Source organism: Littorina saxatilis, linkage group LG16 (genome assembly GCF_037325665.1).
Source record: "Littorina saxatilis isolate snail1 linkage group LG16, US_GU_Lsax_2.0, whole genome shotgun sequence".
Taxonomy (NCBI): Eukaryota; Metazoa; Mollusca; class Gastropoda; order Littorinimorpha; family Littorinidae; genus Littorina; species Littorina saxatilis.
The window spans coordinates 8,977,855-9,003,459 of record NC_090260.1 but is presented as its reverse complement, the minus strand read 5'-3'; the positions used below and the strand labels follow the sequence as shown (position 1 = coordinate 9,003,459).

Below are 25,605 nucleotides of genomic sequence, written 5' to 3'. Positions count from 1 at the left end.
ATAATTTTGTGGTGATTGGTGTTGTGACAAGGCGGAGTGACATAATTTTATGGTGATTGGTGTTGATCTTCAAAGGATGTGTGGATGTGGAGGTGATTTCAAATTAAGGTAAGACAAACTTCTGAACTTTTACTTGTGTTTTTGCATGATTTTGTGTGTGTCTGTGTTTACATGTGTGTGTTGTTGTTGTTTCATAGGTCATTAGGTGTGATGTATTGTTTACTTTTTATTTTTTTGTTCTTTACTATAGTAGTCCAACTCACAAATTTAACTAAACACTTCTACACAACACTCTGCATTCAATTCTGAGCATTAATGTGAAATATGAAGGTTCTAGGTTAAGTAGTTTAGAAGTTATGAGTAATTTAAGAAAGTGGCCAGCAGACAGCTCTGAACTGCTGAAAAGTCCCAGGCTGAAAGGATTAACAAAGATGGCGTGAAGACAAAGGAAATCCCGTTGAAGTTGACCGATGGTGGACAGAAGTGAACAAAACAGGCCAGTATCAGCTGCTTTACGAGATGGTGTCTGCATTACTCACATGCTTTCATGCTCCCAAAGTGGAGTCGTCATTTAGTCAGATGGGTGACATTTTGGATGCAAAGTCAAATAGGATGCATGTTTCTACATTCTCAGCCATCCAAAGCGTCAAGTACGGCCTGAAAGCCAACAAAACGACGGCGGTACAGTGTTTTTCCCGGAAAGACAAGCTGCGATCACCTGTCAACACAAATCTTTGCAAAATTCCTGAGCTAAAGTTACTTAAATTTGGCACATATGACTGACAAAATGTTGTATGCTTCTACTGCTCGGACTCATTTCCATGTCTTTTTCATGGTCAAAGTGTCAAAATATCTTCAGCTTTGCCCCCTGACCCCCACCAGGGGCGTTGCCACTGGACCCCGCCAAATAATTTCCTCCCAAAACACTTTTAGGGAATCTCATCTCTGCAAATTAAATTTTGTGTGAAGAATAAAATTATGATTGCGGCAGAGGAAAGAAAACTTCACAAATTGAATCAACCGCTGCTTTGAGTAAAGATCAAATTAGCAAAGATCAAAATGTGAACTTGGTCCTTCTTTTCCAGAAGTGTATGTTAGTTATATAAATTAGTGGTCCAACGTCATATAAATCAATGTGGTATTTTGTATCCTCAAATCAGCCCATATTTTGTAATCGTCTTGACCATTATTGTATTCGAAAACATATATCTTGTCTATGATTGTCAGTCTCAGATGACAATGATGGACAAGACATGTCTTTTGTGCGTGCATCCCATCTAAAGAACATACTATGCAAATAGAGACAACATAACGTCTATCTTTGATGATCTTTCTTTCTTTATTTGGTGTTTGACGTCGTTTTAAACCACGAAGGTTATATCGCGACGGGATCTTTGATGATGGTTTGTATGCATTTGTGTTTCGCTTGTTTAGCTTGTGAAGATTCCTGTAAAAATCATGGGTACCGAAAATCAGTATTGCCCCACTCAATTTACAAAAGCCACGCGCAAGGTACTGCCAGCTTTTAGTTCTACAAGATCAAGCAATCATGATCACCGACTGCCAGTACCCGTCGCGCGTGGTTTTTGTACATGAATGGAGTGGGGAGAGTGACGGGGAACGGACTATCATTAACACTAGGGCGGGAAGAACAGTCAGACGCCCTAACCGATATTCCCCCTCATAACCATCTTCGTCATTGTCATCATTACCATCGTCATACATTTTTGCAGTGGCAGAACTTGTAATTACAGAAGCCGAGCTAGACTGCAGAAACCTCCGCAAAAAGTTTCAATACGGCGAGTGCGAGCTATGGCTGACCACTGGGTGTCAACTGCGGCGGCACCAGAGGCGACATCACCAGGTTTGCACGTACCAGGCCGAAAGGTGTGGTCGCTACCCTGCCAGCGTCCAAGGCGGCACATAGAACTAAACCCGGAGAGAAGGACGAGGCCCCAACCACACCCCAAGAGGATAGTCCACCTGTGTCCCGGACCCCAAGCCCCGATGTCGGCCTACCCACTTTCCCGTGCGTGGTTGAAGACGACGTCCTGACCTGCGCTGACATCTCGCTGGAGGAACTCCTGGACGAGTTCGATGTGTCAGCACCAGAGCCGTCTCCAGCGAGGGGAAGCCAGAATATCGTATGGTAAATTTAATAATACACGTTAGAAGGGTGCAGTCGAAGGCTCTTTTTTGTTTGTTTGTTTGTTTGCTTAACACCCTGCCGACCACGAAGGGCCTGGCATATCAGTTTGTTTGTTTGCTTAACACCCAGCCGACCACTAAGGGCCATATCAGGGCGGTGCTGCTTTGACATATAACGTGCGCCACACACAAGACAGAAGTCGCACCACAGGCTTCATGTCTCACCCAGTCACATTATTCTGACACCGGACCAACCAGTCCTAGCACTAACCCCATAGTGCCAGACGCCAGGCGGAGCAGCCACTAGAATGCCAATTTTAAAGTCTTAGGTATGACCCAGCCGGGGTTCGAACCCACGACCTCCCGATCACGGGGCGGATGCCTTACCACTAGGCCAACCGTGCCGGTATTTATAAACGGGTTCCTTAATCCTCTGTACTTTGCCTTCTGTTGTAGGATTCAATTGCTACATCAGAGGATCGGATGCCCTTCGTATCACGGTGGAAGGATTGTCCAAAAAATTGCAACACCTTGAAAGGCTGTGGAGCACCAACCTCCGCAAAGAAATTGCAACAACAGCCCAAGTGTTGGGGTTAAAAGAGGCTGACTTCGAGGTCTCGTGCCGTTGGATGGGCCACACAGAGGCGGTCCACCTTCGGCACTACAGACAAAACTTTCAAGGGCATCAGGTCACACAAATGGCTTCTCTTTTGTTCGCTGATGGAGGAAGGATCAGTCCCTCGACAAAAAGGAACAGCCCTGTAAGACGGGACCCACGGCACACACCAGTAGGTATTCCTTATGATAACTTAATCCATGTGTATAGAACAGCACAATGATAGGGATTTTGAATGTTGCTTTCTTTAAAAGTTATGATGCTTTATCTTCTGAGCCGGTCAAAGAATTTTTCTGAAACTTGGCACACATTTGGCACAATTACATGTTAAGCCTACAAAGTTACAAACATGTTACATTGTCGTGTGTAAGCATTTGCTTTTTGTTTAACTGTCATTTTCCACCATGTTTGTGTTATTCTGTTATTCATTATCTTTCTTTCTTTATTTGGTGTTTAACGTCGTTTTCAACCATTCAAGGTTATATCGCGACGGGTTATTCATTATCAATATTATTAGATGTTTGATGGGTTGTTGACAGACCAGCTTTTTTGTCGGTCCGAGGGGGAGCATATCATTTTTTGTTTCATATTTATTAACTAAGGCCGAATGCCGCGGTCAATAAATATGAAACAAAATAACTATGGCACATAGAACTAAACCCGGAGAGAAGGACGAGGCCCCAAACACACCCCAAGAGGATAGTCCACCAGTCAGACGCTCTAACCGATATTCCCCCTCATAACCATCTTCGTCATTGTCATCATTATCATCGCCATACATTTTTGCAGTGGCAGAACTCGTAATTACAGAAGCCGAGCTAGACTGCAGAAACCTCCGCAAAAAGTTTCAATACGGCGAGTGCGAGCTATGGCTGACCACTGGGTGTCAACTGCGGCGGCACCAGAGGCGACATCACCAGGGTGGCACGTACCAGGCCGAAAGGTGTGGTCGCTACCCTGCCAGCGTCCAAGGCGGCACATAGAACTAAACCCGGAGAGAAGGACGAGGCCCCAACCACACCCCAAGAGGATAGTCCACCCGTGTCCCGGACCCCAAGCCCCGATGTCGGCCTACCCACTTCCCGGTGCGTGGTTGAAGACGACGTCCTGACCTGCGCTGACTTCTCGCTGGAGGAACTCCTGGACGAGTTCGATGTGTCACCACCAGAGCCGTCTCCAGCGAGGGGAAGCCAGAATATTGTATGGTAAATTTAATAATACACGTTAGAAGGGTGCAGTCGAAGGCTCTTTTTTGTTTGTTTGTTTGTTTGCTTAACACCCTGCCGACCACGAAGGGCCTGGCATATCAGTTTGTTTGTTTGCTTAACGCCCAGCCGACCACGAAGGGCCATATCAGGGCGGTGCTGCTTTGACATATAACGTGCGCCACACACAAGACAGAAGTCGCAGCACAGGCTTCATGTCTCACCCAGTCACATTATTCTGACACCGGACCAACCAGTCCTAGCACTAACCCCATAGTGCCAGACGCCAGGCGGAGCAGCCACTAGAATGCCAATTTTAAAGTCTTAGGTATGACCCAGCCGGGGTTCGAACCCACGACCTCCCGATCACGGGGCAGATGCCTTACCACTAGGCCAACCATGCCGGTATTTATAAACGGGTTCCTTACTCCTCTGTTGTAGGGTTCAATTGCTACATCAGAGGATCGGATGCCCTTCGTATCACGGTGGAAGGATTGTCCAAAAAATTGCAACACCCTGAAAGGCTGTGGAGCACCAACCTCCGCAAAGAAATTGCAACAACAGCCCAAGTGTTGGGGTTAAAAGAGGCGGACTTCGAGGTCTCGTGCCGTTGGATGGGCCACACAGAGGCGGTCCACCTTCGGCACTACAGACAAAACTTTCAAGGACATCAGGTCACGCAAATGGCTTCTCTTTTGTTCGCTGATGGAGGAAGGATCAGTCCCTCGACAAAAAGGAACAGCCCTGTAAGACGACCCACGGCACACACCAGTAGGTATTCCTTATGATAACTTAATCCATTTGTATAGAACAGCACAATGATAGGGATTGAATGTTGCTTTCTTTAAAAGTTATGATGCTCTATCTTCTGAGCCGGTCAAAGAATTTTTCTGAAACTTGGCACACATTTGGCACAATTACATGTTAAGCCTACAAAGTTACAAACATGTTACATTGTCGTGTGTAAGCATTTGCTTTTTGTTTAACTGTCATTTTCAACCATGTTTGTGTTATTCTGTTATTCATTATTAATATTATTAGATGTTTGATGGGTTGTTGACAGACCAGCTTTTTTGTCGGTCCGAGGGGGAGCATATCATTTTTTGTTTCATATTTATTAACTAAGGCCGAATGCCGCGGTCAATAAATATGAAACAAAAGTCGATATGCCCCCGACAATGGACCGACAACAAACCACCAAACATAGTTTTTGACATCATTTTGGTAGTAAGAAAATAAGTGCACAATCAACACAGGGAGCCATGCTTTGAAACACGAGTTCCGTTTTGATAACCACTGGCAATCAAAGCTGGCGTGTGAAAGCAACTTTCAGTGTTTTTGAGTTCACAAAATGTTGGGATGAATATGTCAGGTTTGAGGATGCACAGTTCTGTAGGTTCATCTCCGTATTCCACCCCCTCGGCTTTCAGTTGTAAATAGTAAGCTTAGTGATCGAATGCGGAAGCTACATTGGGTCAAAGGTCACGTCGTGCAGCGAAGGAAAGAATCGCGATCTTGTTTCCGACTCAGTTTTGTTTTTCATTCTCGTCATTTTCGTCGATCAAATGACCAGATTAACTAATGATACTTTAGTTTGGCCAAAAACTAACAATTGAGTGAACGTGAAAGTTTCAGCCCATGAACGAAGAAGTTCCCTGGTGTAAATGAGGTTACTAAACATGTTTATTCTTACCAACGTTTTCGATGGCTTAAATGCCGGTGTGCGATTCAAATTTAAGATTATGCTAATGCTACGCTTAAACACCAATTTCTACTCTAAAATTGTGTGCAAGTTCCAAAATGCACCTCTTTGGGCTTCACAGGGGTTGGCAGCTATGATGTACTGATGTGATTGTTATATTAAGGAATATATTTTGCAGACTGTCATGGACAGTGAACTGGAGGAAGAAGATGGAACACCGTCATATGAAATGTTCCCTGCTCTATCCAAAACTTCATCCTCTGGGACTATTGCCAATGTTTGTTTGTTTGTTTATTTGTTGCTTAACGTCCAGCCGACTACGCAGAGCCATATCAGGACGAGGAAGGGGGGGATGAAGGGGGCCACTTGTCAAGCGATTCCTGTTTACAAATGCACTAACCCATCACTTGTGTCCCAGCAGGCTTTAGTAAAACTAAATTAATACCTACTGGAAGATTACCAGTTTCCAGTATGTTAAAATAGGCTTAACCTATCTACTGCTGGACTTACATCAGAACACTAACAGATTAAACTATACATGAATCGCGAGACAAGCGGCAAGAGAAGAGATTTTTGGAAAAAATACAGGTGAATGAGCAAGAAGGCAGAAAAAAGAAAAGAATTCATGAAGAAAAAGAGAGCATGACAGGAAAGAGGAACCAAAAATCTACCTAACAGCAAACTAGAAAGCTCCTGCGGTTCCAAAAACAGGAGGGGCCTTTAATTTCATAACCGCAGTGCCCCACTGCGGGAACTATTGCCAACGGGAACCGAGAAAACAGGGACGCTCATGTGAAAGAAAGTACATGTGTGTATAAAGAAAGACATGTCCAGATTGCTTTACCTCAGCAAAAACCTTTGGTTTTGCTTCCTTAACTAGAAACTTCCAGGTAACCTGGAATGCCCCTTAGAGGGGCATAACAGGAGTTAGTTAACTGTTGCTTTTAGGGTCCAGCGGACCGTTTAGGCCAAGCCAGGACCCCATAACAGGAGTTAGGTGGCCCAGGAATGTGTTCTTGAGTCAACACGAAGGCGTTCCAAATATTTTCATCCCTCACATCTCGAAGTTTGTAATCTGAGAACACAGGTTCTGGGTAAAATGGGAGACTCAAAATTAACCGTTTGTTCACTTCCTCCTGTTACGGCCGGAATTTCGATGTGTATATCTGTATGTATGTCTATCTATTCCTATCAAAATTGCGCGTGCTACTCTCTGTTTACTAATAACTGTTCTTCACACACACACACACACAACACTCCAACCAGGCACAAAGACAAGAACACAGCAAAGCCCTTTGCCCCTGCACCTCTATTAAAGTATTCAATCACAACATAAACATATTATTCTACATCCATTCTACAGATCACTTTCGCTCAACATGAAAGTCCTATTTCTGTCAACATACAGAAATCAAACATGACAAAATTACATACATGTTATTATGTCATGCAATATACAGTTCTCGTGCACACACGTATAATACTTGAGGCTTTGTTCCGTGAAAGCCCGTCTGTCTCAAAACACACGAAGACACTGTCTCAAACAATTCTTCTGTTACTATTCAGTTCTGTTATACACAGATAACAAACCCCACGACGCTCGACGTCTCGTGGTTATTCACTCGGGAAACGTATCTGTGCAGCTATCACGCTGGTTAAATTCTCTCAGTCGTACTCACAGTATACAGTGGCACACACTGCTTCACCCCACCCACACAACTGTCTCGTGTGGTGGAATGGGACGGGGTTCCCGTTACGCAGCGCTTCACGCTGTCTTTCCCTCCAGCGTCTCCACAGCCCTCGGCTGGAGCATGAGGGCAGAACCTCCCGTCTCGTTCCCGCTTCCGCGACTGCTCTCAGCCCGGGATATCTCCGGAACCCACTCGGCCCGGGGTGCTAAAAAACACAAGTTTAAACTACCATAAGTCTCCATACTTGAATAAACTTTTATAACGTTCTTTATCACTACCGTCAACTATCTTATGCGGTTACAGTATATACACCCGCTAACTCATAAGCGAATTCATTTCCGAAAAACATGTAAACATTCCATTTTCCACAATGGCTGACAACCGCGCACGTTTTTCAGTTAATTCACACATGACTCTCCCGGTCATTTCTCAAGTCAATATTTCCGAGCAAAATAATATCTCCGAGTAAAATATCAATTCAATAAATACCTGTAAACACAGCAGCTGAATCTACTGATTCAGTAACCGCGACACGAGTCTCCAAAGGACCTCTAGCGCCCGGTGAGCAACTTTACAACTGGGAGACACGTCTGCTCCTGTCGACAGTCTGCAAAGCTCTGAGCCTGTATTATCTTTACAGCGCCCCCTCGGTCTATACTCTGCTCTGATTGGTCACCGACACTACTGCAATGCGTCAGTGACGTCACTGTACGGTGTCCACTCAAAGTTCGTGACCCATAAATTCTGTACACCTGAGTCACATAATTCCAATATACACTATGTGCAAATCCGTTTGTCACATTACCCCCTCCTCCCAGAAAAAAATGACCGACCGAGGTTATTTTTTCTTAAGGATAATAGGCAAAAGAGGGTAACTACTTTACTGAACTGCAATCTTCATACCAGTTTCCTCTAGGGATCAAAATTGTCGCACCTGACATTAGAAACAAACTTTCTAATCCACTAACAGCTATTCAAACAAGCTCAAAACGACACCGCTGGTATACACAATTCATTGTCATCCAAGGCATGCACAATTTTGTCATCCAAGGCATGCACAATTTACTGTCACATATGTTTAACAACACTACTTTATGTCCGATAAAGTACTTCTTCCTTCTCTTGGAAGATTTCACTGAGTTTTTCTATTAACTCACAATTTCCAGTCATGTTGCTTTCCAGCTCAAACATGTAATGTCTTTCTTTAGCATCTTCAATTTTCATATCTTGAGTCTACGACTCTTCCAACATAGTACTACGACTTATGTTCCTGATGCTAAACAAGCAAGTAGTCAAAATCAAGCAAACCATTTTCTTGACCTCTTTCTGCGATTGCCACCATGGCGTACAGCAGCAGTAGTCTCAATCGACCTACTCTTTCCACTCGCAGGCAGTGAAAAACCACGTTTTAATCTGTTCAGTTCAGCACGCAACTGACTGAGTTCTTCTCGAACAACTGCCAAGTCCTGATTCAAAAACGGAACCTTCTGATCTGGAGTCAGAATCACAGGTTTTCTAGGAGGGTTTCTTCTTTCCTGCGCACGATTTGTACTAGCTGTAACCCCCTCAACATCAGGAAAACAGTCTGCACTACCTGAAATCCCCGGAATGTTGCCTATGATCAAATCAGCCACAGGATCATTCAGAACACAGCAAACCATCTCTCCCGACACATAAGGTGTTTCAACTTTAACTTTCGCCTGAGGATAAGTAAGGACCTCCCCACCAAATGTCTTACAAGTGACGTTACCACTGACAAACTGGTCTTTTGACACCAATCCTCTACGCACTCCAGACATCGTTGAACCCGTGTCTCGAAGGACTGTACATTCTCTCTCGTTGACACTACCATGTTCCAACTTCAAACTTTCCACAACTTTCTTAACTGGAGGAACGACTGGAGGAACGACCTCCCGAACAACTGCATTTCCTGACTCCCTCTCTTCTAGAAATTTAGCCATCGGACACGATTTCAATTTATGGCCGCCTAAACCACAAGCCCAGCAAGGATTTACAGGATTTATCCGCAATGGACACTCTTCACACCAATGACCTTTTTCCCAACACAGAAAACAAGTGTCGTCCTCTCGGGGTGAACGAACTCTCTTACCATGTGCACGTCTGCGTCTACTTCTACGTGTTTTATATGCACCCTCATGTGGATATGTCTGAGCGTCAGACGTCACCTTTCCAGAACTCTCTTCATTCTGGTTATCACTCCGCTTAGCAAAACCAGAACCAACCCGCGGTAACTCCTGAACACCCTCGTGATTATCACCATGTGCAAAAGCAGCGCCAACATAATCTTCCTGAACACAGGAAGCAGCTGAGAAAATAGTAGACCCTGACTTCCGTGATAAACGGTAATTCTCGGCAGCTGTGACCATATCATCAAGTTGAACAAGACCTCTTTCTCGAATGAAAGTTGCTACGTCGGCTGATACACTTTCAAGGAATTGTTCTGTCAGAATCAAGTTTCTTAAACCATCAACATCAGTGGTGATCTCAGACAGCGCAACCCAACGATCAAACAATCGTCGCAACTCAATTCCAAAAGTTTGGAACGGTTCATTTTCTCTTGGTTTACTATATCTGAGTTTTTGTCTAACATTTTCAGATGTGCACTGAAATGTCTTCAGCAAGTTCTCTTTCAAAGATTGGTATGTTAGTTCACCAGCAGCAGCAAGGCTATGGTATAGGTTTAATGCATTGCCCTCTAAAAGAGCAGACAAGTACGTGATCCACCTTGTCTCTTCCCATCCCAGAGATTTTGCATGAGTCTCAAATCGGAACAAGTATGAGTCAATATCATCTTGCTGTTCTCTGAATGCAGGGAGTCTGGGGTAAACAGGGCGAGCACCTACATTAATGTGAGAATTCCGAACATTTTGCGGTGTACACGACCCAGCACTAAGTTCAGCCTGCCTAATCTCAAGTTCTCTTTGTTTCAACTGGTGTTCTCTTTCTTCCCTTTCTTTTTGCATTTGTCTTTCTTCTTTTTGCATTTGTCTATCTTCTCTTTCTTTTTCTCTTTCCATTTCTTTTTGTCTTCGACTTCCTTCAATTTCCCTTTCTTTTTGCTTTTCATCTTTTTCTCGTTTTCTCTCCAAACGATCAAAACTCTCTTTCACGTATTTCTCACGTTTATCGGCAGCCAGACCCAAAGTCTCTGCCTGTTTTACAAACTTTTCAAACAACGCATCATAATCATCTTCGCTCTCCATTGTGTAAGTTTTGAACTTTCAAAATCACACCAAAATATGTCCAAGTTTAGAGAAAAGTTTTGAAAAAGTTTCAAACAATAATGCAAGTTCAAGTAATCTACTTGAAATCTGTCAAGTACCACAACAAAATCTGGCACCAAACCCAATAGTCAATACAAGACCATATCCACACACGTTTTTGCGTAAATCTCACGCAACAATATCCAACAATTTTAATTAAAGTCAGATACTCAGTTAATGAAGTCAAAAACGAATCTTGGTTCAAAACATATATACAAGCACAAACAAAACAACAACCCCAAACCACAAATAGGAGGAAAAATTCAAAGTTCAAAATGCAACACAAGTAAAGACTTAAAACTAATGAACAACTAAGTACTAAATCAGAAAATCAAAGCCAAAATAAGTGAAGTCCAACTAAAGAAAACGCAGTTGGAAGCAAAGGAAAAACAAAATACCAACAAAATTTATGAATTAAAACACTCTATATTAAACTAAAACAAATTTAAAGTTGTAAATAGTAGCTTAAAACAACTGTACTAATGAGATTAACTTAATTTAGATCAACAAGTCAACAACAAAAAAATGTAGTTGGAGGCAAATAAAACAAATTCCAAAAAAAAATATTAAAGTGACACAATCACCAAACAGCAGACTAAATTAAACCAACAAAAAAAATTCAAAGTACTCAATCTACTACCATAACAAATAACAAATCAAAAGTAAACTAAAACTTAAATCTAATTAAAGTCTATATCAAAATACCACAACTAATTACCTTAATTATTTACAACAAATCAACAAAAGCAATGCCACAAAATCAATAAACCTAATTAATCACACAAAATAAAAAATTCCAAGATCAAATTAGAAAATTTCAAAGTCAAAAAGAACAAAAATTAACCACAGTTAAACAACTTTACAAAGGCAAAGGGCAATAAACAACAGATAGATCCCTATTCCAAAGCAGAAAGAAGAAAAAAAATGTTCTAAATATTTTACAAAATTGAAAGCACAGAAAAGAGCAAGGAAAGAGAAATGACAGACCCCACAGGAAGAAAAATGAAGCTAATCCCTCAGTGCTTAGAACTATACAATAAGCACTACCGTAAAACTGGAGACGGTAACAAAACAACACAAGACATGAACGTCACAACTATTCAATCTGAAAAATCTCTGCGTGACCTACTGCCAAAAAGTTCTGAAAATCCAACACAGGGGACAAAATTAAATTTAGCAAAGCAGGGAAACAACTATGAATTTATAACTAACACAGAGTAATCGGGGTCACCAAATGTTACGGCCGGAATTTCGATGTGTATATCTGTATGTATGTCTATCTATTCCTATCAAAATTGCGCGTGCTACTCTCTGTTTACTAATAACTGTTCTTCACACACACACACACACAACACTCCAACCAGGCACAAAGACAAGAACACAGCAAAGCCCTTTGCCCCTGCACCTCTATTAAAGTATTCAATCACAACATAAACATATTATTCTACATCCATTCTACAGATCACTTTCGCTCAACATGAAAGTCCTATTTCTGTCAACATACAGAAATCAAACATGACAAAATTACATACATGTTATTATGTCATGCAATATACAGTTCTCGTGCACACACGTATAATACTTGAGGCTTTGTTCCGTGAAAGCCCGTCTGTCTCAAAACACACGAAGACACTGTCTCAAACAATTCTTCTGTTACTATTCAGTTCTGTTATACACAGATAACAAACCCCACGACGCTCGACGTCTCGTGGTTATTCACTCGGGAAACGTATCTGTGCAGCTATCACGCTGGTTAAATTCTCTCAGTCGTACTCACAGTATACAGTGGCACACACTGCTTCACCCCACCCACACAACTGTCTCGTGTGGTGGAATGGGACGGGGTTCCCGTTACGCAGCGCTTCACGCTGTCTTTCCCTCCAGCGTCTCCACAGCCCTCGGCTGGAGCATGAGGGCAGAACCTCCCGTCTCGTTCCCGCTTCCGCGACTGCTCTCAGCCCGGGATATCTCCGGAACCCACTCGGCCCGGGGTGCTAAAAAACACAAGTTTAAACTACCATAAGTCTCCATACTTGAATAAACTTTTATAACGTTCTTTATCACTACCGTCAACTATCTTATGCGGTTACAGTATATACACCCGCTAACTCATAAGCGAATTCATTTCCGAAAAACATGTAAACATTCCATTTTCCACAATGGCTGACAACCGCGCACGTTTTTCAGTTAATTCACACATGACTCTCCCGGTCATTTCTCAAGTCAATATTTCCGAGCAAAATAATATCTCCGAGTAAAATATCAATTCAATAAATACCTGTAAACACAGCAGCTGAATCTACTGATTCAGTAACCGCGACACGAGTCTCCAAAGGACCTCTAGCGCCCGGTGAGCAACTTTACAACTGGGAGACACGTCTGCTCCTGTCGACAGTCTGCAAAGCTCTGAGCCTGTATTATCTTTACAGCGCCCCCTCGGTCTATACTCTGCTCTGATTGGTCACCGACACTACTGCAATGCGTCAGTGACGTCACTGTACGGTGTCCACTCAAAGTTCGTGACCCATAAATTCTGTACACCTGAGTCACATAATTCCAATATACACTATGTGCAAATCCGTTTGTCACACCTCCACACATATTTGCAAATCGAGGAGCTCTTTTCCTTCCTTTAGGCGCAATTTTGGGCTTATATTGATTCTGAAAAGTGTACAAGAATTAAAAAAAAAAAGAGAATCATGATAGGCTATTAAAGAACTCTAAAATTTGCCCTGTACTGCCCCTTTAATAGATCTTTAGTCGATTTCAATTGCAGCATATGGATTTAGGAATGGTGCTTCAGATATACCCAGTTCATTCATATTAGTGTCTCCTTAACGGGGATTTTCCAGAAAGAACCTTCTTTCTTTCTTTATTTGGTGTTTAACGTCGTTTTCAACCATTCAAGGTTATATCGCGACGGTTCCAGAAAGAAGACAATACAATTTTACAGATACCTTTGGGAGACATGTCTCCATTTAAATACAGGTTAATAAGCATTTCAGCATGTATAATTCCTTTGATGCATAAAAAATAATGCTAAATTATTACACCTTTCTTTATTTGGTGTTTAACGTCGTTTTCAACCACGAAGATTATATCGCGACGGAATTATTACACCTGTATAAAGTTGTTAATTGGGCAGTATTGAACCGGGCTTTATTGGCTTTGGGTAGTCTTTGCACTTTTATTTCTTTCTTGTCTATCACAATTTTCAACTCAAGATAATAACATTAATATGTGAGAAACATTAAAACAATTATTCCTGAACAATAAACCGCTACAAGCACATGTGGATAGGTTTTTGTTTTTGTTGTTTTTAACGTCTCGCTCGTTAATAGTGCATATTGCCGACGGTGCTGCTTTGACAGTTAACGTGCGCCACACTTGGAAGGAGGTCGCAGCACAGGCGGTGTCAAATATCAAACATAACACCAAGCCACAGTTTAGAAGTTGTAAATTTAAAGTTCTGTGAACTTAACTGACTTGGTGACCCCTTTCTAAACTGTTCAACTCTGTGTGTTTCAGTATCGCAGTTAAGTCGAGCCGACAAAGCCAAATCCTCAAAGCCCTCGAGAATGTGCCCATTCTGTGCCCATTCTGTGCCCATTCTGTCACAAAAAATGTGGCGAAAAACTCTCGAGGCACTTTCTTTCTTTATTTGGTGTTTAACGTCGTTTTCAACCACGAAGGTTATATCGCGACGGTCTCTAGGCACATCACAAAGATGTACAAGCATGAAACCAAAGTGAAAGAGGCTTTAAAGCTACCTAAGACAGAACGAGATGCTGCCATGGCTAACCTTTGTTTGTTTGTTTGCTTAACGCCCAGCCGACCACGAAGGGCCATATCAGGGCGGTGCTGCTTTGACATATAACGTGCGCCACACACAAGACAGCACAGGCTTCATGTCTCACCCAGTCACATTATTCTGACACCGGACCAACCAGTCCTAGCACTAACCCCATAATGCCAGACGCCAGGTGGAGCAGCCACAAGATTGCCAATTTTAAAGTCTTAGGTATGACCCGGCCGGGGTTCGAACCCACGACCTCCGGATCACGGGGCGGACGCCATGGCTAACTTGAAGAAGGAGAGAATTCTTCATGTCAATCGACAGCAACTGAATGAAGACAATCCACAGTATCAGAGGGAAAGAAAAACCAAAACTGAACTTTGCTAATTTTTTTTTTGCAAAACCATACTTCAAACGTCATAAGAAGCATTGCCAGGGCGATACTGCTGCAGAGGCCTTTGCTGTACCTGTCTCTCTTCTAGTGTCTGTCGTACACATCGATAAAGAAATTCCAGAATTTACCAAGGAAATATTGTCGAAATTTCATGATGATGACAATTTGGTGAGTTATGCAGAACTGACAAAGTCATTGTCAACTTTGGAAAAAGAGTATTGATGAAAGAACGAAGCAAACAGGATAAAAAGTCCCAAGTTCGGATGGGTGTGATGGCCCACTTTCTAGAAATTTCTGTGAAGTTATAAACTCTCCTCTTCACAACATGTATCCGCCGCATGGAATTTTTGAACATGTCTAATTTGCTGTTAATTTGAAGGGAGGGATGGTTACATTATGCTGATATAAAATAATCTTGCTCTACATATATTCTATCAAGTGTTTTGTGACGATGTGCGAGTTATGAACACATGCTTTCCTTTCTTCCTCAGTTTGCGGCTTGGACATATGTTACGATGACGCAAAATTACAACTTTTCCGTTTGTCACTCTTCAAGGTCACAAACAATGTATACTTTCAAGAAAAAAATCTGTTTTTAGTAAAAGAAATGTATGTCACAGATATGGACTCCATTTCTGACTTTGGGCCATATTGCAATGGGCAATTTGACGGGGTTAGCATCAAGGCTATGATATATTGTAATGGGCAATTTGACGGGGTTAGCATCAAGGCTATGATATATTGTAATGGGCAATTTGACGGTGTTAGCATCAAGGCTATGATATATTGTAAAGGGCAATTTGACGGGGTTAGCATCAAGGCTATGATATATTGTAATTGGCAATTTGACGGTGTTAGCATCAAGGCTATGATATATATTGTAATGGGCAATTTGACAGTTTTCTTTCTTTCTTTATTTGGTGTTTAACGTCGTTTTCAACCGTTCAAGGTTATATCGCGACGGAATTTGACAGTGTAAGCAACAAGGCTATGATATATTGTTAATTTTGAAAAAGCACTACGTTTGGTTGCTAAGACATTGAAGCACTCTTACATGGTAACATGGGGAGATAACTCTAAAACAAAAACCATATGCCATATAAGGCATGGTCCATGGTGGTTATCTCCCCTACCGGTGCCCTGTGCATGCGCAGGATGTATACCGGTGATACTGACATTCCTTTTTCTTCAACGCACGGAGCAAGACGTGCTGTTGCACTCTGGCTTTGATTTAAAGCTATTGGTCTTCACGGCCGTGACTGACCATCGAATCTTGGTAACGCTTTTGTTGTCTCATCTCAACTTCAAGTATTGGGTAAGAGCTTTCATTTTTATTATCGAGACGCGTTTGACTTAACTTTTTGGAGCGTGTTGCAACTTGTGTTTTGGTTCAATTTTGTCATACAAAATGGCGGACAAACCTAAAGATAAGGACAGAGAGAAACTCGGAGTTCGACCAGACAGGCTTGCTCTCCCAGTTCTCAGTCAGGCAATGCGACCAAATCTAAAGTTAAGGTGGCTACTACCACTGCGTCTCGTACTCAGAAAATTTCACCGAGCGATAACGTTTCTCAGGCATGAAAACTGAAAAAATAAAAAATACTGAAAACAAAATTCGAAGGCGCGTAGCGCCAAGTTTCGCAGGCGCGTAGCGCCAAGTTTCGCAGGCGCGAAGCGCCAAGACTTCTAGGGGGGTTTGGGGGCATGCCCCCCCGGAAATTTTTTTGTTCAAGGGTGCAATTTGGTGCAATCTGGGGCTATCTGAGCCTTAAAATTGGATTCAAACATGGCCCCAAAACTATTTTACTATAACAATGACTAGGAAAAAAAAAAAAAAAAAAAAAAAAAAATTAAAAAAAAAAAAAAAAAAGGAAAAATACTGAAAATAAAACAAAATACGGTTTATTTTTTTCAAAAATACGGAAAATACGGAAAATACGGAGAATTTTCATGCCTGGTTTCTGTTTACGTTTTCAACCCGGCGAATGATGAATTGTTTTCGGTTTCGATTGACAAACCTACCTCGTCTGTTTCGGATTCTTCCAAGAAAGTTCAAGGGCCTAGCGCTGATTTAGCTTTGACTAAAGCCGATTTGCTGGCGATCTTATCGTCTTTTAAGACAGAGGTGCATGTTTTGATCTCGTCGGAAAGGGCAAATAGCCTCGCATGCTGCTCTGCCTCTTCCTTCGGGTGTTGTAAATGTTCATTCGCTTGCGCGGGTTCACTCCGAACCGACTGCGACGGTCACGTCCGCTGGCGTGGTCGCAGGTCCGACGACGGTGTTGGAAGTGTCAGATTCATCTGTCGACAAGTTCTTGTCTGAGTCTAGGACATCAGCACCTTCGGGTGTTCTTGGCAAAGTACGCAAACCTTTGACGTCGATTTCCGTTTCGGCGGAAGTGCACACTGACCGTAAGGTTGTTTCCACACACCAACCTGGCTCCGTTTCGGTCCTGGGCATGGGGTGTGAAGGGCATGTGTCTGCTGGTTCCGCTTCCTCCGTTTCGGTCGGGGCGGTTTCCGGTAGACAGACTACGGATCTTCCGGTTCCAATTTATTGGGGCTGGTTGATGCTCATGCTATACAGTCCTCTGCTGGTTCCGCTTCCTCCGTTTCGGTCGGGGCGGTTTCCGGTGGTAGGAGGGGTTTGCCTTCTGCTGGTAGCACTTCGCTGTCGGCAGGAGGCATTCATCAGCCTGTGGCTTCCGGTTCCGCTTTTGCGGCTTCCGCTGGCGTTTCTCAGGCTACATCCGCTTCCTTTCCTAGCCTTACAGCTGGCATTGGGCAGACGGATGATGGTCCCCTCAACGGAGTTCTGGTTTTCGGAAATTTGTTCACAACCACTTCCGGCTCAAGTTGCCTCATCGGATTTCGGTTCTGCTGGACATCCTTCAGGTGATCGTTTTGATGCTTCTGTTGGGGATGAGCAGGATATGGAAGAAGAAGCGTCAGATGCAGAAGAGGAATCTTTCTTTCTTTCTTTATTTGGTGTTTAACGTCGTTTTCAACCACGAAGGTTATATCGCGACGGGGAAAGGGAGGGGGCGGGGGGGGGGCGGGGGGGGGGGGGGGGGGGGGATGGGATAGAGCCACATGTTAATTGTTTCTTGTTCACAAAAGCACAAATCAAAAAATTGCTCCCGGGGCTTGCAACGTAATAATAATAATAATAATAATGGACATTTATTAATCGCCCCTTCTCACAAGAGCTCACGGCGATTTACATATTAATTTCTGCCATGTGAGATGGAATTTTTTACACAATACATCACGCATTCACATTGGCCAGTAAATCTCAAGCCATTACGGCGAATATTTACTTTTCGCGGCCTGTTATTCCAAGTCACACGGGTATTTGGTGGACATTTTTATCTATGCCTATACAATTTTGCCAGGAAAGACCCTTTTGTCAATCGTGGGATCGTTAACGTGCATACCCTAATGTAGTGTACACGAAGGGACCTCGGTTTTTTGTCTCATCCGAAAGACGTAGTACAATATATGACCTTACTGGGAGAATGTAAGTTTCCAGTACAAAGGACTTAACATTTCTTACATACTGCTTGACTAAAATCTTTACAAACATTGACTATAATTTCTATACAAGAAACACTTAACAAGGGTAAAAGGAGAAACAGAATCCGTTAGTCGCCTCTTACGACATGCTGGGGAGCATCGGGTAAATTCTTCCCCCTAACCCGCGGGGGGTGATTGTGGAATGTTTTTCAGCCCTTTAACTCATTCGCTGCGCAGCTAAATTTCCCCTGTGTTCCCTGCCAACGCGCGATTTAGAGCCATTTTGAAAAAAATATTAAAAATCAACAACACAAGATAACCTTACATACCTTATGTTTTTGCAAAGTTTGAAACTTACTCTTTTAGAAAATATATGAAACATTTGAAAGTACATACCTTTTGTTGTCTTCATATCCACGCAAAATATCCAATTTGAAGCAAAACAAAAAAACTTTCTACGTCATGGGTTCATCATACACAATGTCATGATCGACACTTGCATTGCCCGAATCATCACCCAAATGATCGTCCATTGGCACAAAATCGTCACCAGAATCTAAAATATCATCTCCACTATCATCATCACTGAGGTCAAGATCAGAACCGTACTGAATAACACGTTCTAGCACTCTTTTCAAGTTACTACGTCTCAGCAGAACGATCCGCCATCTTGGAAAAGTCAAAACACGTGGGTCGCACACCGTCAACAAAATTTTTATTAATCCCAACAATTTAAGGGAAGGAACTGTTTACAGTGAATGGTACCACTGTAGACAGATAGAAGTTCATTGCAGGGGTTGTTTCCCTTGGTCAGCAGGACCGTTTACACCGTTAAAAATTCGTGATATCCGTCGGAACTCAAGTGCCGGCACGCAGCCAACGCTAAACACAGGTGTCGGAATTCCAGTTCCGACGCGCAGCGAATGAGTTAAACCCATCGGTCATCACAGGGCAGCATTTCAACAGTGCTGAAGAAATTGTAACAGGCAATTGGAAGGTGTAAGCATCAAGGCGATGATATACATTTTTAATTACAAAATACTGCTTGCCATCCTCACTCATGAATGATTGGGGAATATGTGTCAAGATACCCTTATAACCCCCGGGTCATCACAGGGATATTTAAGTTTTAACGGTTCTGCATAAATTGTAATGAACAATTTGACGGTGTTAGCATCAAGGTATAATGGCTGAGTGATCATTTCCTCAAACTGCACAGCTGTACCAATTAGGAAATGTCTTTTGAACAGCAAAATCTGCCTTGCCAGTTCGAGACGCCAAACCAACATCACAGACTTCAGAAAGAAAAACTAGATCTGTATTTGTGCTCGCCATCACAAAAAAAGCTTTTAGTGACTGGGATTTGTATTTATTTCTTTTGTTTTTGTTGGCTGCACCCAAAATTTATCTTGCATCTTTGAAAACAGCCTTCACACACCATACTCATAACTTAAGGACACAATCTACCAGATTGATGGAATGGGAGTTATGTCAGTCCCTGTGATAAAGTGTTCAGGAAAAAATCTACTAGATTGTTGGAATGGGAATTATGTCAGCCCCTGTGATAAAGATGATGCTGCGGGAATTCAGCACCAACATGTTACACAACCGGTGCGAGAACTTGGTCATGTTTTTATGAGACTGCGAGATCGCACCACATGTCAATGCTTGGAAGATTGTACTGATCCACAATGTTTCAACGAAGTCGTCCATACTGTCAGGGATGTCTGTGGCTTTCAACAAGAGCACGGAGTCTTTAGTATACCAATACTGACACAACACATTGGGAAGTACGTCTCTTTTTAAGTGTGCAAAGATCATGAAATCGAATGCACTTAAACAATTTAAAGCGAGTGACTTGCAACGGAAGCTAAAGGCAGAGTGTTTCTTTGATCTCTATGTAAAAGTATACATTTGGCAAAGAAAACCTGTTCAGTGAAGAGGACAAGCTGAGGCTTTTCCGATGTTGTTCGGGACTCATTGAAAAGGGGAGGAAAAACGGAGGAAATTACCAAGATGCAGATTATAACTCAAGTGAAGTCTGCTGGACCAAACTTCTCGGACCTGTTCCAGAAGTACTCCATTGGTCAAATTTGCAATAGAGTAAGATGCGAAATCCGAAAAACCTACCCCTAAAATTAAAAGAAAATGAGTTTGCAAAACCTTTATCAAGGTGAGTGTTTACTTCATTGTTACATTATTTCTAAATTATTGGGTTTCTGTGCCAGAATTTGTTTAAGCTGCGTAGCAACCTTAAATTCATCTCACTGGGGTTTTCTTTATAAAAAAAGCTTTTGTTTATCCAGTGTTGTCAGAAAGTTGTTTCTATTTTTAGGGTATGGCGCAATACACATTGTGGTCGCCGCAGGTTATTTGGGCATACCTGCCTTGTTTTATCAAAATATTCAACAGTCCCATTACCCATGTTACCAACAAGGGACGTAATGCATGGTATACAGTGTAATATTGTATCTTGATAGTACATGAGTACAGTGTTTATGAAAACCAAGACTGATTATCTATTTTCTTTTTGCCGAGACAACATGCAATATTATGCTCTGCGTGTAAGGGCTTCAGTCTGATATTTACACAAATAAACAATAATGTCAATGTTAAAAATTTAAATAATTTAATTAATAATATAATATTAAAAAATAAAATATTAAATTGTAATGTCAATATAATAGTCTTACTCTTACTCAAAAGAAACAAATCAATACAATCAATTAGATTACACATGTAAGGATTTTTCTGTTAGATTTGTCAGTGTGGAAATCTCATAGGATGTAATGAAGACTGTCATGACATAAGTATTTCTTATGGTTGGTATGGTTTCTCATTTTATTTTTTGATCTGACATTTATGAAATCATGAGATTATGGTTGAATTCTAAGTACAAATTATGTGTTGTTCTTCATAGCCACATTGACGAATTTCATCACATATGTATTACGTTTTACAGATCTCCACATAGGGGACAAAAAGGAGGCAAACGGAGACCACAAGGGGAAGAAGAGAAAGTTGTCAACTGATCCCAGTGATGAAAAGTAAGTTATCTTAAGGTGGCACTATCAGCTGGGAAATTGCGAAAAATCTTAAAAAAATCACAAAAAATTGTGATCTCACTTTCCTGGTAGAAAAAACCCTGAATTTTACGATGGTGGCAGTGGTTTTGCTCATTTTCAAGTATTTAATGAGATGCACAGCGTTTGTTGTGGTTGACATGAACGTTAACAATGCCATTTTAGCAAAACAAAAGCGTTTTGAACACTGCACTTGTCACTGTCAAATAATAAGACCTCCCTTGAAATCCAAAACCAATAATGCGCGTGGCTCCCTCCACACGTCATTTCCCTACTTCCTGCCAAGCGTTAGCTGCCTTGCAAGTTAAAATTTGATCGATTTATTTACTTTTTTCACTGTAACATAGCTGGTGTGGTTTGTCAGAAACATTTACCATGCCTTGTATAATTCCATAAACTAGCTGGTGTGGTTTGTCAGAAACATTTACCATGCCTTGTATATTTCCATAAACTAGCTGGTGCACAGAATCCATCCGGTGTTCACACCATGTGTTCAGATGAGTGCCCTCAGAAAAAAGCTCAGAGAAGGAAAGACATACACAAACAAACACTGTTTTCCAGAAGCTGTTATGAACACCATAAAGCCTATTTTCAGAGATCTTGCCAATCCTGACCTGCTTTCAAAATGCCTGACTGGCCATACGCAGAATGCAAACGAGTCGATCAATAATCTAATTTGGAAATTTGCCCCCAAAAAGAACAAGAAGAGCAAACGCTCGATCGAGTCACTTTCGCAGTTCTGAATATTATATGAGGCATCAGATGGACAGGAAGAAATTGCTATTCACAACACAATGCATACCTGAAGAATTCAAGACATACCTGTGACCTTGAAAAAGGTCAAAGGTCACCAAAGCAGACGTCAAAGTGTAGAGGTCACTGGGAGTCACGTTCACATAAAATTTGAGCCCGGTCACTTTTATAGTTTCCGAGAAAAGCCCAACGTTAAGTTGTGTGTTGCCGAACAGAAAAGGCTAGTTATCTCCCTTGTTTTTCTGATAACGTTCGTAAAAGGCTACAGATGTAAATACTTTGATGTAAAGAATAATCCTGCAAAGTTTCAATCACATCCGATGAACTTTGTCAAAGATATAAAATGTCTAATTTTTCCTTTGACGCTGACCTGTGACCTTGAAAAAGGTCAAAGGTCAACGAAACCATCGTTAAAGTGTAGAGGTCATTGGAGGTCACGACTAAACAAAATATGAGCCCGATCGCTTTGATAGTTTCCGAGAAAAGTCCAACGTTAAGGTGGTGTCTACGGACGGCCGGCCGGACGGCCGGCCGGCCGGACGGCCGGCCGGCCGGCCGGACAGACTAACACTGACCGATTACATAGAGTCACTTTTTCTCAAGTGACTCAAAAACCATGGCTTGGTCAGTCAACATTGCTCTTGTAGTTTTTAAATGTAAATTATTTGTTTCAGTTCTTAAGTCCAACAATCTTGCTTTCTGAATGTTGTGAACGGAATCCTTGTCTTTTTCTTTAATGAATTTGTAAAACTTGTGCTGACTTTGCAGGGTCACTTGACAATGATGCTGGCAGCCTCTCTATGCTAGACGATGATCAGACAGATATTGTCATGGAAGTTTTGATGTCCTTTTCCATATTTTCTTGTGACAAGTTAAGGTTAGATTTGTTTGCTTTTATTGCATAATTAATGTTCTTACATGTTGGAAAACACAATTTGGTCACTCCATAAGAGGGACAAGGTTTTGGTGTCCTTTTCGAAGTGAAATGTTGAAGAAGCCAGTATCCAATTAACTGTTCTAAAAAAGTAAAATTGCAGTCCTTGCTTTGTGCAAAGGTTGGGGCAATCATGGCTGCATGATAGTTACCAGTGGTAGTTTTCAGACTAAGGCTCCTTTTGGTATCCGCATTATGGACCATTTGGAGAAAGCAAGTATCGATCCAAACACTATCGGTGACGATCCACTGTGAACTTCAACTTGTCCTTGGAATCTTGTCCCCCCCCCCCCTCCCCCCCCCCCCCTCCGTAATAAACTGGTCCCGGACAAAACTGAAGAAAAATTATACCGCCCACAAGTTTTCAAACAACTCTTTCTTGATCAAACCACTAAATACTGTATCACGAACACATGTTTACACACAGTAACTCTTTCTTGAGCAAACCACTAAATATCCAGAACATGAACATATTTTTACCGACGATTCTCTGCAGGGAGAGGCTGTCGTTGCCGCAGCAATTGACCCCCCTAAACATATCAGAAAAACACTCTAACATAGACTCCCTAACGGATGTTCAGTCTACACGGCTAAGTCGTGTCAAGGTCATGTGAAGGTAAGGTAAAGGGTCCAGAAACACGCGAGTCGTATGGGCTTTGTGTTTAGATATATATATATCCTCTCAAACATTCTGTGATGCTTTAAATTTGTCACCTATTTTTGTACTCAGCCTAGTCGTCTGGCTGGGCGGGCGGCAAAACTTTAACGGGTTGGTTTTTTTGGACACTAATATGTCTATCAACACCAAATGTTGCATGATGGTGTATGGTGACAAGACCCGAAAAAAATATCTTGATCTTATGAAGGCCTGGGACCGCCCGCGAAAAAAGTGCTGTGCCGATTCCGTAACGCCCGATATGGCCCGCAGAACACTAGGTCGCGTTGACCTACTTTTGGTTTGGTCTATCCCACAATCCAATACAGTGCGCTAGATCTCGTGAGAGTGCCTGTTTCGACCTTCCGGCCAGAGTTTACACATTGAATTTAGGTAGCTGCGTTCGTCTTCTGTGAATTTTCCAAGTTTATCGATTTTTTTTCTCGGAAACCTTCGCAACAAAATGGCGGAGGAAGACGCTTTCGAATTCTGGCGTGCGATAATGGGCGACAGTGAAGACGAGGAAAGTGACTTTGAAGGCTTTGCATTGCATGAGGTGGACGGTGGAGACGAATCGGATGTTGATTTAGACTTGGTGGTGAACAATGATCGCATTTTGGCGAATTTCAACGAAGAAATTGAGGACAGCGGTGGAAATGTCAGCGATTTTGAAGAGGGTGACAGTGATACCGAGCTACCCGTTGCTGCTGGGCCCAGCCAACGAAAGAAAGGCAAGAAGAGTTCCAAGAAGGAGAAAAACGAAGTGCACACGAACTGGGCTAGTCCTACTCAAACTGTGAAGCCTGACTGACTTTCGCTGGATACGACAAAGAGCAGTCGTACAAAGTGGGCGTTTCACATGACCTACCTGTTGGCGCAGAGCCATTTGAATACTTCTGTCTGCTTGTGCCCGATGTGTTTTGGAATACCATTGCAGCAGAGACCAACAGATACGCGGAACAGAAACAAGAGAACAAGACAGACAAGGACTGGCATGTGACCACACCAAATGAGATAAAGTTGTTCATTTTTATAAACTTTATGTTTGGCATTCACCATCTGCCCGAAGTACAGATGTACTGGTCAACTGACCCGCTCCTCCGTTTCTCTTCTTCATTTTTTTTTTAATGAACTGATGGTGATGTAAACCCTTATGAAGTTGTATTTTTCTGAAAGAAGAATGTTAGAGGGATTTTTCCAACCATCTAATTAAAAAAAGTAAGTACACATTGATTTTTAATGATTTTTTTCATGTGATGTGTGTGTATGTGTTGCGGAGTTATTCCCCTTGTCATGGAATCCTCATAACAGTACTGCCCTGGGCCTCCCGGTACTCAAAGGGTTAACAAAGTAGTACCATCGTCGAACGCTGAAGAAGAAAAATTAACAAAGTAGACATGAGGGTATGCTTCTTTATATTCTTTTTAATTAATTAGAAAAAACACACAGTAAACACCAAGTTCCAAAGACTTTCGGGCCATGCCCTTCTTCAGTGAAATGAATGTAAGCATATATTGTTATATTATAATATATTATTATATTGTTTTTAAAATAGATTTAAGGACAATAAAAAACACCCCAAAAATACTGTCCTTACATATTTAACGAAAACAATTAGAACAACAAAGAATGACGTTTCCACCAAAGGAGTCTTCCTGTTGCACAAAAATCAGAAAAAAAAGAAGACAGACGACTTTTTTTTCCAGATTTTAGTGCCTGAGGAAGACCCCTGTGGTGGAAAGGGTTGTGCTTTGTTGTTCGTATCATCTTTGTTAAAAACATGAGAACAGTATTTTGTTGTCTTGTTATTTCTTGTGCACAAAGCAGT

General features: G+C 41.9%; 2 long non-coding RNA genes across 2 annotated transcripts in view; both read right to left on the bottom strand.

The window, feature by feature from the left end:
* Nucleotides 1-223: 223 nt before the first annotated feature.
* The window catches only part of LOC138950345 (uncharacterized), a 51,095-nt gene continuing 25,713 nt past the window's right edge, over nt 224-25,605 (bottom strand). The window contains exon 3 of the long non-coding RNA XR_011450612.1: nt 224-657. This is a non-coding gene — a long non-coding RNA (uncharacterized lncRNA). The remainder of the gene's footprint in view (nt 658-25,605) is intronic.
* LOC138950316 (uncharacterized) lies at nt 6,962-13,246 on the bottom strand. The gene is made up of 2 exons (XR_011450605.1): nt 12,925-13,246; nt 6,962-12,640 (listed from the first exon to the last, which is right to left on the bottom strand). It is a non-coding gene; the product is annotated as an uncharacterized lncRNA (long non-coding RNA).